The following is a 13,686-nucleotide window of genomic DNA, read 5'->3' as shown; positions in this document are numbered from 1 at the left end:
AACAGTCACATCGCAGGCCAAGCCAGAAGGGCAAGCAATACAAGCTGTGAACTTATTCTTGACCCCTGTAGGACAGTGACCACGTTCATTTTTGTCTTCACCATACAGATACGCACTGCCAATAAGGTGAGAATATAGTGCTTTTTATTTCCTCTAACAAGTGTACAATGTCTGCTCTGGGCTCTCATCAGCGTGGACACCTTACTTGTGTCTGTGGCTACCTACCCGTGATCAGTTTGTACTTCCCTTGCCTGGCAGTAGAGGTCCTTGAGAAACTCTCGTCAGAAAAATTCCATTAACTCCGTTGACTCAGTTTGGTGACTTACAGGACAGTGGGTTCCAGATAAGTGGCTTTGTGCTAACCTCAGGTCAGAGCATATTCAGTTACTAAAAGATGATAGTATGAATGGAAAGGTTTACAGGCTATGATTTTTGTTGTAAAATGCTACGCATGAAATTGTATAAATCCTTCCTGAGCTTTTATGAACATTTTCAGTGGTGCCTGTTGCTTGCAGCCTGCTTGACTTTTCCAGTGTCCTGAGTTCCTCCTGTGCACTAAACTTTGTCTGGCATAAGGACACTTCCCAGGATAACTAGTCCCTATTGATGTGCCTGGGTGTCTTTTACTCTGGTTTGAGGAATTTTTTCATTTTTTCTGATTTTTTTTTTTTCCCCTGAAATGATGTAGCCAGACAGGCTGTGATGGTGCACATACATCGGCCTGCTCTCTCTCCTTCTCAAATGATCGTGGAGAATACTTTGAAAAAAACAGGTCTCAAGGCTCAATTATCAAACTGCCAATATAAAGAACATAAATTTTTATTTTATTTCTTTAATCTGATTGTCATTAAGCCAGCCTGGTTTTTTGGACCTGTTATATTATTTTTGAGTGCTTGGTATTGGCAATACTGCAAATGCTTAAAAAAGAAGATAAATGGTTGTAAGAAAATTGCCTATGTCTTTAAATAAAAGAAAATGAAATGTAGTCGTTACTTGCAGAAAATCAAAGGATGTTTTTTCTCTATTTACAGTGAGAACACTTAATTACTATAGCATTCTGTTTACGAGGGGCTGATCAGAAAGTCTTCATTGCAGAATAACTTTTTAATGTATACAGCATGTCACAGAAAAGTATGCAACACGTAATTTACATTTTATTGTGGCTGCAGGGAAGGGTGCTGTGTTTCAGAGGCAAGTTGTCTGAGCAAGTAGTTACATGCAAAGACATGCCTGTTACGGTTTGCAAATGAGCTTGAATGGTGGGGGTGGATTGTAACCACTATATCTATTCAGAGCAATAAAAAATTCTTGAGAGTGAAAAACCAGACAAAGTGTCCATGCGCTGACACGTTTTGTCTTTCTGTTTTGGAAGAAAACTGACTTGGTAGCAGCTATTGACTTGGGAGATTGAATATAAGGAAGCTTTTTGTTATGACATTATAATTTCCACGGAGCATTTAATTTTTTTTTTTTTTTTCAGAATGAGCTTGGGTTGTATGAAATTGTATTTATTTGTAGAAGTGATTACTCCAGGAAAGGCTTATATCTCTTAATTAGAAGAAGTAATCGTTTACAGTGTATTGGTCAAATCCTATGAATAATCAGATTTTGTTAGCTACAATGTATTGCTAAGTCACCTTGAATATTTTAGCATCTGGCATTTCCTGTGATTGCATGAGAAAGACTACATTAGATGTTAAGCAAATGTTTTGGACAAAAAATATAACCTACTTAAGTCTAATGCAGAGGCATGACAGGAATATAATACTGTACTGCTTTTTTTCTGTACCAGCGCAGCATTAAGTATAGTGTTGTATTTGCAAACCTCAGATCAGATTTGTTTTGGCTTCTTTTCTTGTTGGAGATTTTAGTCGCTGAGTTTGGGGTACCTCTGTTGGCCTCGTTAGTTAGTTCTCATTTTCTCTAGGGAATGATCAAAATCAGGCCCACTGTGTAAATAAGTGAAATAAAAGTATCGGGGGTAGCGACTGCCTGCTTGGAAACGTTCTCTCTGTCACTGGGCCTAACAGGCGGGAGGGAGCTCGCAGTAGTAACACGTGGAAGAAGCGTGGCGCGGCGCCGTGCAGCGGGCAGGCACAGATAGGTTTCACAGCTCGAGGTGGAGCATCGCGTGCCAAGACCCATCGGCTTTCCGGCTTTTGCATTTGTTGCGGGGTGAAGGTGGCGACAGCCCCGCTCCGTTTCAGGCAGACGTGCGTTATTACCACGGGGTCTGTCAGAGGGACCAAGCATCGGACGCGTTTGAACTCACCCCAGATGAGATCTCAGAAACTTTACTTTAGGCTTGACTTTACCCTGGGCTTCAGGGTGCGACGTCACTGTTGTGTGTGAGTTCCAGGTGTGCTTACCCCTCCAATGCAAGCAACGTTCTTGCAGAGCCTGCTTAAGCATCTTGCCTGAATAAGGACACGGGGATTAGTAAAAATAAAATTTAAAAATATAGAGATAGTTTTTTTGGTTGTTTTTTTTTTTTTTTTTTTTTTTTCAAATCCTGACTTTAGTTAATTTTAGCCTGCTCTACAAAACAGAGTTATTGTTATTTGTTCAGAGTGTGCACTGGCTTCTACCACGTAGGCAAATGACTCAGTGCTTTCTTTTAAACAGTTGTGTGTAGAGGATTTTGCGTGAGACACTGGACATTTTAACGACTAACGACTTCTTCTTGATCTTTTCCACTGTCGAGTCACTTGATATCTATTAATCATATCATAGTATCGGGTTGAATTTACAGCCGCAGCCCATTTGTAAGAATTTTTTTTTGGCAGAATTTTCCCTAAGTATGTCTCAACATTACCTAATGTGGTTTATTTTTTACACAGACATAATTTCTGTTTTATGCAGACTTCTGGCTACTGCTCTCTGTAAATGGACAGCAATCTGCCCTTTTAAAATACTTTGTAGTGAACATAAAAAGAGCTATCCATCTCTGTATTAATGTGTCCAATGGTGGATTTTTGGTTGCCATATCAGTGTCCTTTTATCATACCTGGTTTTATTTCTTCCCTCTCATACTCTTTATGGATGCCTACAATGGCTGTAGGGATAAAAGAAGGTAGGCAATGGAGATGTTTAGCATGTTAAGAGGATGAGTGAAATGGAGATGTGAACTAGGTATAATTGGATAGTAATTAGAAATCATTTTTAATTTTTTAGTTGTTTGTTTTGTGTGTGAATAACTCAAAAGGTAAATGAAGTGATGTGAGTGCAGACTGATGTCTCAGAAATGAGGCTTTGTGGTTCCCTCCGCCCTACCCTGTCACCTCAGCCACGACCTTTCATGTTTTTGCTCTGTTGTTCCTTCTGCAGTTACTGAAGGTCTGGTGTCTGACTGATTGAAAGTTTTGTAACACGGTCTAAAGTGTAAATGGAGTTGGGTGTAGTGATCTGTCTAAATAAAAACGCAAGTTCATAATGCAATATAATCCACGACCTGAGGTTTGATTCACCTTCCATCTTCTGTTTTAAAAAGGCGTATCTGCAGACAGAATGAGACTTGCTGTCCCACATGCTGCAACTTGTTAGCACTACTTTAAAGTGTGGGCTTTTGGGTGTTAGTGTATTAAAGAGGTGGAGAACTTCTACGTGCTGAGGGCCAAAAGTGGTGAGGTGACTAGATGGGACGTGTGGTTGTGCGTAAGCCTCAGCGCCTGTGCGTGCCCTCCTCCTGCCCTCTCCCTGGGCTGTGCGTGCTGGGCAGTGGCGTGCTGGTGGGTTTTGCTGTGCCTCGATACCTGGGGTGTGCTTTTCGGTGAAAGTTAGCCTCTGATACCAGCGGGATAGTTTTGATTGAAAGCTATCCCAGGTGGCAGCATCTGGATTTGAATGTGTTGGCTGAGGGGTTTCTTGTGGTGAGATGTTGCGATAGAGGCAAACCCCAAGTTTGGCAATTCCTTCTTTATTTTCTGGTCAGTTACTTAGCAGTGATCAACCCATTTTGGGACTAGCTGTAAACCTGGCTTCAGGATTTATTGAGTCACTCACTGCTCTATAAAAAGTACAAATGTTGGAGTGTTTCTCACTCATATTGGAGTGTGGTTGTGACTGTTACCACATTTTTGTTTGTCAGATACCCACGGGTGAGGGCCCTTGTAGTTTTGTAAATTCAACATTTCTGTGAGGCCAGCTCCTTGAAAGAAAGTCAGGCTTTAATGAAAAAGGGTAATTACAGAAAGCAGGCTTAATCCTCCTTTACTGGGCTCAGAAATTCTGTGCTAGTGAATTCTTTCTCATTAGTGCAATTCCTTTTCTCTGCCATGTGTAGTAGCTGAGTAGTGACTGATTTTTCAAATTAATGTGATAGTAAATCTTCCGTAGCCCCTGAGCACATCCCCTGCATGGTACTGTGCTGTATTCATATCTTTCCCCAGGTAGTTCCACAGCAAGTGGATCCAGAATGGTTTGAAAATTCACTGTATGGAAGAGAAAAAAAAATCCTAGTAGATTATTACACTAGAAGTTGTAAGTTTATTCTCCATGTACCACTCGGAGTTAAAACCCCATAGCACTGATCATATGTAATGCATTTTTATTTACAGATTAGCAGACTCTGCTCTGACATATGACTAACAGGGAAGCCCCTCCCTTTAACAGTTGTATGTCATCTGCTTCAGAGAACTAATTACTTGGCAATTCCCATTTGATAATTCCCTCTTTATTTTCTGATGAGTTACTTAACAGTGATGAGCTTGTTGAGCAGAATACCGCGCTTAATCTGTGCTTCAGAAACTACAGTGCGAGCCTGGGGATATCATTGTTTTCTAAATGCTGTTTAGCCTTGCTATAGGAACACTGAAACCACACTAAGACATGTTAACAGTTCACAGTTAACGGTAAGCTTAGCGTGAGTGATGTGCAGCATTTGCCAAAAACATAAAAGAGGGGTTTATATTACTGTTGCACTGCAAACAGGATGTTTAAATACATAATTTATCCAAAAAAACAAACCAAAACCTAACATAATTTAGATGCTAAGAAGCAGAAGCTTGTGTCAGATTATTTTCTGTGTATTGTTCCTCTCCACTGAAATAATCAGTTTTAGGAAATTTTATTCTTTAAAAAACCCCCACTGTTACTTGTAATATCTATTTGACAGTTTAGCTGATACTGGTGATTGTTGTGTTGTTTTAGTATGAGATACTTAAATAAATGGTCACTCTGTTTTCTCTACTGTTACCTGTCTTTTTTATTCTTCCTCTATCCCTTTTCACATTCTTTTACTCTAGTGGCCACAGCAACCCTTGTTTTTGGCTGGGGAATGCATGACAAGCCTCACTGCGAATTACAACATCGCAGTGTTCCTAGAGGGGACCTGAGTTCAGTGGTGCTTAGCTACAGCGCCAGGCAAGGGGATTTATGGGGTGAAGTGGCATCAGCCTGTGCATGGCAGCCCTGGTAAGGTCAGAGGGAGTCTCTCTCACAGATCGCCAGTCAGATGGGTCCCGTTCAGACCCAGTGCCTCTGAAAGTCAACTGTGTGAAAGCCAACCGTGTGAAAGCATGCTGTCGAATTTGATTAAAATTTTATTATTGACTTCAGTAGAGGAAGGTTTGTGGATCAGCTGCAGTCACTTCGACTAGCTGGTGGCATTGTCCCACGGATGCTGATACCCGAAGAATTGCATTTTAGCTGATCCAGTGCTGTAAACTGAGAATTTGGGCTGGTTTTTCTTTTACTTGAATAAGAAGTGTAGTTTTTTGTGTATTAGCTCACATGACATTGCATCATCAGGCTTGCTGATTTATTAGATATTCACAATGGTATCTCTTGGCCAGTACTGGAAGCTGTGTCACAGGCTTGTTTTATCAATGAGAAAAATGCATTTGTACATAGTTACATGTGTTTTTTGTAAAATTAATCAGAGGAACAGTAATTTTATGAAACATAGAATTCAGAACAGCTTAATCTAATTGTGTTCCTGAAGTACACCAGCTATAAAATCTTTTGAAAGGAATATTAATCAAGTTGATCAAAGGTGGCTTGAAGTACAGAATTCAGATAGGAACACAACTACTTTCTATCTGTCTGTATGTTTGCTGTAGCCTGGGTGATTATTTTAAAAATTTATTTAGTACAAAAGCAAAGATGGAAGCGGGTAAGATAGATAAAATTTTACATTTTATAAAATGCAATATGTAGGGAGCATAATAAAATAAGTAAAACCTAGCAGAAGGTCATTGAACCTTTTTTAAATTTATTTTTTTTTTTTTCTATTTACATTTTTTTTCATGACTCAAGGAATCTCAGGTAGTGCTGTATAGGCATTGCCGTAAACAGAAATCCTCCATAAAAATCAGGAAAGAAAGCTGTGACCATGAGCAGAATGCCTCGCCTGTGATCTGAAAGGTTTGCTTATATACCTGGGAGTTGTGCCTTGACAGATCCTTCTATGAACCATTATAGCTGTTGTGGAGGGACCTGCATCCTGAGCCCTGGTGTCAGATTCATTTTACAGAGGCAACCAAGGAGTTATTAGATGGTGATTTGGGCTGGTCTTCAACTGCCTGCTCAGAGACGGAAGGTTGCAGTGGTGGTCATCCACCTGTGAATTGGCCAAACCACCCTCTGTTCACCTGCCTCTCTGGGCCTATCAGCATTTTCCCAAGGACTGAGACTCTACTCGGGCAGCGTTGCCTATGATTTCAGAAGAGGTTGTGCCTAAGGACGTACAAATTTCATCTCAGGTATTTTCTTTCCTCAGCAGGGCAATGTTGCTTGTCATTAAGGTCGAAGTTTCAAGTGAAATGTTTGGCCCCAGACAAACTGATACTGCTATTTCTATCAATACTTCTGCAAGTAAAAGACTACCGTATGAATGTCATGAAAATTATCTTTCAGCTAATACAAGTTTTTAATTGCATACTAATGTCTTAAGATTTGAGCATCTGATTTAAAACAAACAAAACCCAACTCACTAACATACAGTGGAGGTTTCTCCGCTGATAACTGCGATTCTCTCCCTGACACCCAAATGAAATGGTACCTTCCCCCCTACCTTATTACAAATGAGAGAACTAATACATCCTAGATTTTGCATTTCTTTCCACTGGATTCTCCCTCCTTTTTTCCCCACCAGCTACCCAGGCCTGTGCCAGCATGACTCCTCTGTGAGCAACACTTGCCAGTGGAATAGCCAAAGACAAATTGGTGGATCTGGGCAAATGCTTTGCCTTTGTGCTTCCTAGTCTGCAGAACTGAGAAGCTGCTTCACTTCTCTGCTTGGGTCTTATCTGTCTCCTCTTTGAACCAGGGATAAGTTTCAGGTTTCCTACTTGTCAGTGCTGCTAAATTTTCTTGGATCTCTGCTGTGATCTGTCCTGATATTTTTGTTGTTAATGATATAGTGAACTTTGTGAACTTGACAGTTGATTAATTAAATTGTGAGGAGATAAGTGACACAGCAGTGCTGTCTCTGTAACGCGTCTGTGTTCTATTTTACAGGGAATGAGGATGATGGTGGATCTTACAGACCAATAATCTATAGTTTAAAATTGCACTGTGTGCTTGTTTGGATAGCACACGAGTATGTTATATAGTGTCTTAAAATATATGTGGCACTACAATACAGGAAGGACTGAAGAAGGAGTAGAAGTCTGTATTTTGTTCCGTATTTGCACGAGCTGACAGAGTAACTCAGTCCTGGTGCCTGGTCTTCAGCTGTGAGTGATAAAAACCAGCATGGGTATGTCCTACCATTTGTTGGTCAGTGCCAGTTTATTTTGATTGCATCTCAGCAGCAGATTCAGGGGGAATACACTGTGTAGTGACTGAGTGAATTAAAGTAATTCCTGAGTGGAAGTATGACATTTGTTATATGACACTACTATCCAGATGTTGTTATCTCTTAGAGTGTAGCCAGAAAGGGCCCTAAGGAAAATTGAGGTGGGTAGAAGGCTTATAATAAGCATCTGAAATACATTAAACAGCAGCAGTCAAGTACGCCCCTGTTACCTAAGGAGTCGAACTTGTTGAATGTCACGTTGGCTGTGTGGAATGGAAGAAATGCAAACTAAGACACACTTCTGCTGCAGTGTTTGGTGCTGTTTATACAGCTGAGCCAGAGTGTCTCTATGAAACTAGTAGTGTGGTGCAGCCTGTGCTGCAGCAACCAGGGTTTTATGCTCCTTATCTTGTTTAATGTGAACTGTGTGTGTTCTGCGTTGCACCGAGGCGCTCAGACAAAGGCTGCGGTGGGATAAAGGGTTGGGTTCCCACCTCTGTTACTTACTTGGGTGGTTTGAATGGAACCACGTGGGTGTAAATGTGGTGTGACAGAGCATAAGACCTGGCCTGGGGTCTCCAGGGTGTGTCAGGGCCCTCTGGACTCGGAGCTGTTGCTGGCAGGTCAGCATTGCTGATCAGACACTGCTTGTTTGGTAGTTGAGTTTGGTAGATACAGCAGTTGAGCATTCGCTTGGCTTTTCCTCCAAGTGAAGAGGGAGTGAAAACTGTTCCTCAGTCAGGTGTCATTGGGCTTCTTTCCATGCTTCAGGTGGATGTGTCAGTGAATTAGACTAATTTTTCTTTTTATAGCCCAAGCAGTGTTTTGCCCTTTTATCCTTCTGTCCTGTTTTAACCTTTTCCAGACTTTATTCTCTTATTGCTGGCCAATTAATTTTTCTCCGCACCCCCTTCTCCAGTGAGATTCTCCCATGCTCAGCAGTTCTCACTGCTGTGTATCTGACCTACTTCTACAGCTCCCTCGCTGGGTTTGTTACCTGCATGATACTTTGATTGTGTGTTGGCCCTTTCTTTGGCTTTATTTTTTTGTGTGTGTTTCTATGTGTCTAAAATCCATTTCTGCTCAGAGGGTTTCAATACCTCAGTAATTTTCTGCAGAACTGCAAATTTGAATGTTGTTTCATCTACCTCTCTTCCTTCCTCATTAGTCATAGCTGGATTCTGAGCTTTGCAGCCCCAATGATCTGCCTGGACAAGCCTTTCACTCCATACAGCCTTGCCCTTCTCCTCATGGGAAAATCCCCTCTATTTCTTCTCTGAAGCTTCACTGTGGATGCCTATTTCCCTGGCCAAACATCGAATTTTCAGTCCTGTGTGCCCCTGTCAGTCTTCCCTGGCTTCCAGCTGCAGTGTCTCTTCAGCAGGCATCTCGCTTTTCAGGCTTGTCAGCTGGTCTTTAACAAATCAGTTGCGTATTACATTCTGGCATTGTAACCAAAAAAAAAAAAAAATCATTTGGTTGTTTTTTCTGTACCTGAGCATGAGCTGGGAACCACCCCATTTGGGCCATTGGTTCCTAAGATAATGGGGTCACTATTACTTTATCATCGTATCATGTGGTCTGCTAATCAAAGGATTCTTTTATTGTGTTAATAGCACTTCAAATTGTTAATGTTAGTAAGCTTTAAAAATATAATACAATTTTCACATGCCATACTGATGGGACAGCTTGGGCAGTTTTCCTTGGGCTTCCAGTCGTTCTCATACCGTGTCTCTGCTCCAGTGGCAAAATTTTGTAGTAACAGATTGCAAAACATTCAAGATAAAATATAAGCTAAACCAAAAAAGAATGTTTGAAAAGCACTTCATTCAGAAAAAGAAAAGAAATTGAACATGGTATGCATTTTGAGTGAGGCTCTTCAGTGAGGGAAAAATTCCTGGACTGCTATGGAGAAGTGGAGGAATGAAGTACCCACTGAATGAGTGAAGTTCACAGAAGGTATGAAGTGAAAAAGTACGAGCTTGTTTGGTTTATTTTGTGTATCACTGTGTTTTTGCCAAGAACTGACTATTGGAATGATAATGTGGTTATAGTAGATTTTAAAACCCCCGAATTTAATAACTATTTTGGTTGATAATTTTGGAGATTATATGCTTTCTCAAAAAATTAGGCTTTTGACTGAATGCAAAACTGTCAAAAATAATGCTTTTATCTGAAAATTGATACCCCTTCTTGTTATAAGTAATGCTCAAAAAAACGCAAACTAAAGGATATTGGAGGAAAATACACATTTTCCAAATGCGTTTACTCTGTATTTAACAATAGTTTGAGCATAGTTAGTTTCACTTTTCTAATATGTAGACAGTTTCCCAAGGTGAGAGAAACATCTGAAAAAAAGTACCAACCACATGCATATAAGATTACAAAAATTGGTGTAGGGAGCTTGGAGGTATGAGTTACTACTTTTAAAATCCTCCATTAAAAACAAGACTAGACTCCATATTGATGGAGTCCTTTTAAAGGCAGTGCCCTTTTAATCAGCAAACAGGTCCTCTGTGCATCAAATAATTAAAAATAGAGCAAAGTTTCTGAACAAGGCGTCTGGCAGAAGCGTCTGTACTTCCATCTGTGCATGATTAGCAGAATGTTTCATGATATTTAAATAGCACAAGCTTTGCTCTCTTTTTTATTATTTGTTGTGCTGAAGACCTGTTTGCTTGTTAAGTGGTCTTTTTTGAATAGTTACTGGCAAGGAATCAGGAAAGTGTATGAAGACATCTTGTACACACTGCAAATGCCAAATTGTCCATTTTTTTCAAAGAGACACTGCCCTTACTATTTTTCTGATAGGAGTTTTACCACATCCTTCACTTGGTTTTTAAAATTTCTTATGGACCGGTTAGCTTCAGAGGGAGTTTAGCGTGCAGTGTGGTCATAGCCCGTGGACTACCGTTTCACCGGTGTGGCTATTATTTTTGTAGCAGTGGAGCTGAGAGGCACGTTACAGTGCGGGTACGCACCGGGGCGTATTTGCAGACGACGCGTGGCGGTTCAGATCTGCAGCTTCTGCTGGCAGCGCCGGGAGCCGCGCGTCTAATCTGCTGCGCACACTGCTCCGAAGCCCTTACCCTTTCAGCAGGGACGTAATCAGCTGGGCAACAGCTTTCCAAGCGGTTTTGAGGCCTTGAGCTGGGACTCCTCCTTGCTGGCAGCCATTCAGCATCAGATTGCGTGCTCTTCGTCTCCAGCTTAGCAACACAGCGCTTTGCAGTTGTAGCCACTGATTTCCCTTCATACTAGTAAAGTTTTCATGTGTGTGTGTTTTGGAGGGACCTGCGCAAGTAGGTATGTGATGAAAAGAAGCCGCAGTCTGGATGCTGAGTGCGTTGCTGTAGCTGGCAGAGGGCAGTTTTGTTACGTGCAAGCTCCTGGTTGTTCAGAGCTGGCAGGGAGCTGAGACACTCCGATGGGCTCAGAGGTCCTTTGTGGAGAGCTGCTGTTCGGTTTTGGACAATCTGTGTTCTTGGATGGGCATGGGAAATAAGAGCTTCTGTGGCATGTGTAAGTGGGGTTTACTCTGTGGCTGGGCTTTTTGTTGCTGTTTTTTTTTTTTTTTTAATTCTTCTGTTTGAGAAAGGCCATGTCTGAATGCTAACTTGGGTCATCCCTTCACTTCGGTTCAGGACTTCAAAAGAAATTGTGGTTAGTACTGTGAGCAAAGCTGTTCACCTGTCAACATAACTGTATAAGCTTGGCATGTTCATACCTCAGACAAAACACTGAGAAGCTTTGGCCTTGGAGAAAGAGCCTGCTAAGAGGATCCACGGAGGGTTCACCTCACCCAGCTAGTGCTGTGTTACTCGTGTCCATCATGCTGTTTCTGGCCCAGCTTCTGAAGAGTGGAGTGCTCTGGGGTCTCAGAGCAAGTTCTCAGCAGGGTTATATCTTAATGTGGGCAAGCAGTTGGAAATTCAGGGGTGGCTTGGGGGTGAGGGCAGTGGTAGGACCATTTTGTAAATGCCTGTCCACCATATGATTCAGCTTCCAGGTGCCCAAGGAGGCCTGGAGATGAGTAAGTAGATGCAGAGATGTCCTGGAAGGGCAAGAAAAGGTACAAACATATTTTACTGTAACAGCAACATGTATCCTTGTACGTTCAGCTTAGACCTCTCAGTGAAACAGTTTCACTAATAGTTTACCCACATCGCTCCTAAAAACTGTTAATATTGGTCCTTTTAACAACTGATTTCTTCAGAAAGAAGAATTACTCCTAGAGCTGGTTCTTGATCAGTGCAGTTTGGTGAGCCTCATATGAACATCCCCCCAAGGAACAAGAAGGAGAAGGAGGACTCAGGCTCATTTTAGAAAAATGTATAAAGTTGTATTGGTAGGTTGGTTAAACTAAGCCAAGTTTTGTGTTTTGCTCCTAGTACTTGTTCTCAGAATATACCATAATGGGTTTTTTGGAACAGCTTCAGCATATGTTGTGAATGTGAATTAATTAACATAAGTATGAATTGCATATTGTCCAATGGAATTTTTTTTGTGTGTGTCTTCTGTCATACTCAGGGTGCTTCAAGCACTTTAAAATAATGCCTTCCGCTATAATTGTGCTGTGGCTCTGTAGATAAACATAGCCATCCTTCTGGGTGCAACAGGAGATCAAATTCAAGGGTGGTTTTGCTGATTGGAGTGGGAAGAACTCTAGTTGTGATGTTAGTATTACTCCTGCTATTTTTTAAAAAGCATTTGTGACAGGCTCCTTATTTTGGCAGACTGAATTTTGCTGTGTATTACTTCATTTATAACTCCCAATGCAGTGTAAACAGAATGATGAAGAACTGCAGGGCACATTATTCATGAGCTGTTGTTTAAACCTCACTGTTGCATTTCTAGCCCTGATTATTTGGTATCATGACATACTACATGAAAAATCTGTTAGCCCTTGATTTCATGAAACAATACAAAAGCTTCCTTTTCTGACCCTGCTAAAGCACATTGTAGCAGAGCAGGTAAACCCAATTTCAGCCTAAAATGGTAGGATCATGTTGATTTGTGTGAAAAATCAGCGTTCCGTTGGTTGTCTGCAGGTCTCCAGAGGAGAGGCAATGCCTTGTATCACTCAAAAATAATTCCTTTCAGCTGGCTGGAGAGAAGTATGGATAACATCCAACATACAGAAGTCCCCAAGTACAAGAATTATAATGGAAATGTTGATGACCACTCAGTATAGAGATATTAGCAAGTATTTATATCGCTCAGAGTTGTTGACTACTGTAGATGTGTTTAGGCTCCATTCCCATTGGCGTTCCTCCTGTTGACTTTTGGAGGGCTAGGATCAGACCCCTTTGGCTCAGATTTGGAGTGAAGTTAACTAAGACTGAAAGAACTATGCTCATTCTGAAATCAGCCTCCAGTTTTGGAGGCGAGAACAGTGGAACCTGTACAGTGACACTGTGTGGCATGATGAAGCCATACACTGAAAATAAAGCTTTCCTTGAGTTATTTGGGTTATTTCATTTTGATCTGTAGCTTGAAGTGTTGTTAATGGAAGGCTTGATGTGGTTTTTGTGCATTCCTCACAAAGCTGTTCTTTGACAAGGAGAAAAACATATCTATCTAATTAACACACACCTTTCTGTATACAGCAATAGGCATTCATTATTTTCAGTTTGTACTATTATATGAAAGCTTCTCCAAAACTTTGGCAGCTTGGTAGGAAGGAGTGGCAGTTCAGTGTATTCTCAGCTGTACAGCTCTAATGTATGTTGCTTTTAAAGACACCTACATGTTACAATAAAAATACCCCTTATAGCCAAAGATACGTTACCACAGTCTAGATAATTAGAAAAGAAAGAGACTCAACTAAGTGCTGAAACAGGGAAAAAAAAGCAAAAATGAAAGATTCTTTTTCTTAATAGCAGTAGAAATGATAAAAGAAAGAATTGCTATTCCATAAATACTAAAAAAAAAAAAAAAAAAAAAGC

General features: G+C 40.9%; 1 protein-coding gene across 10 annotated transcripts in view; it reads left to right on the top strand.

Moving 5' to 3' along the window:
- ATXN1 (ataxin 1) overlaps positions 1–13,686 on the top strand; it is a 246,212-nt gene that overhangs the window by 32,156 nt on the left and 200,370 nt on the right. For 9 of the 10 annotated variants that reach the window (XM_042806661.1, XM_042806658.1, XM_042806657.1 and 6 more), the window contains one exon: positions 6–126. The exons of the other annotated variant lie outside the window; for it this stretch is intronic. The gene's annotated coding sequence lies outside the window, so the exon portion shown is untranslated. The remainder of the gene's footprint in view (positions 1–5; positions 127–13,686) is intronic. 10 annotated transcript variants of the gene reach the window in all.

Source organism: Tyto alba, unplaced genomic scaffold (assembly GCF_018691265.1).
Source record: "Tyto alba isolate M040663 unplaced genomic scaffold, T.alba_DEE_v4.0 Super-Scaffold_48, whole genome shotgun sequence".
Lineage (NCBI taxonomy): Eukaryota > Metazoa > Chordata > Aves > Strigiformes > Tytonidae > Tyto > Tyto alba.
The sequence above is the reverse complement of the archived record's forward strand: the minus strand, read 5'-3'. Positions and strand labels throughout refer to the sequence as shown.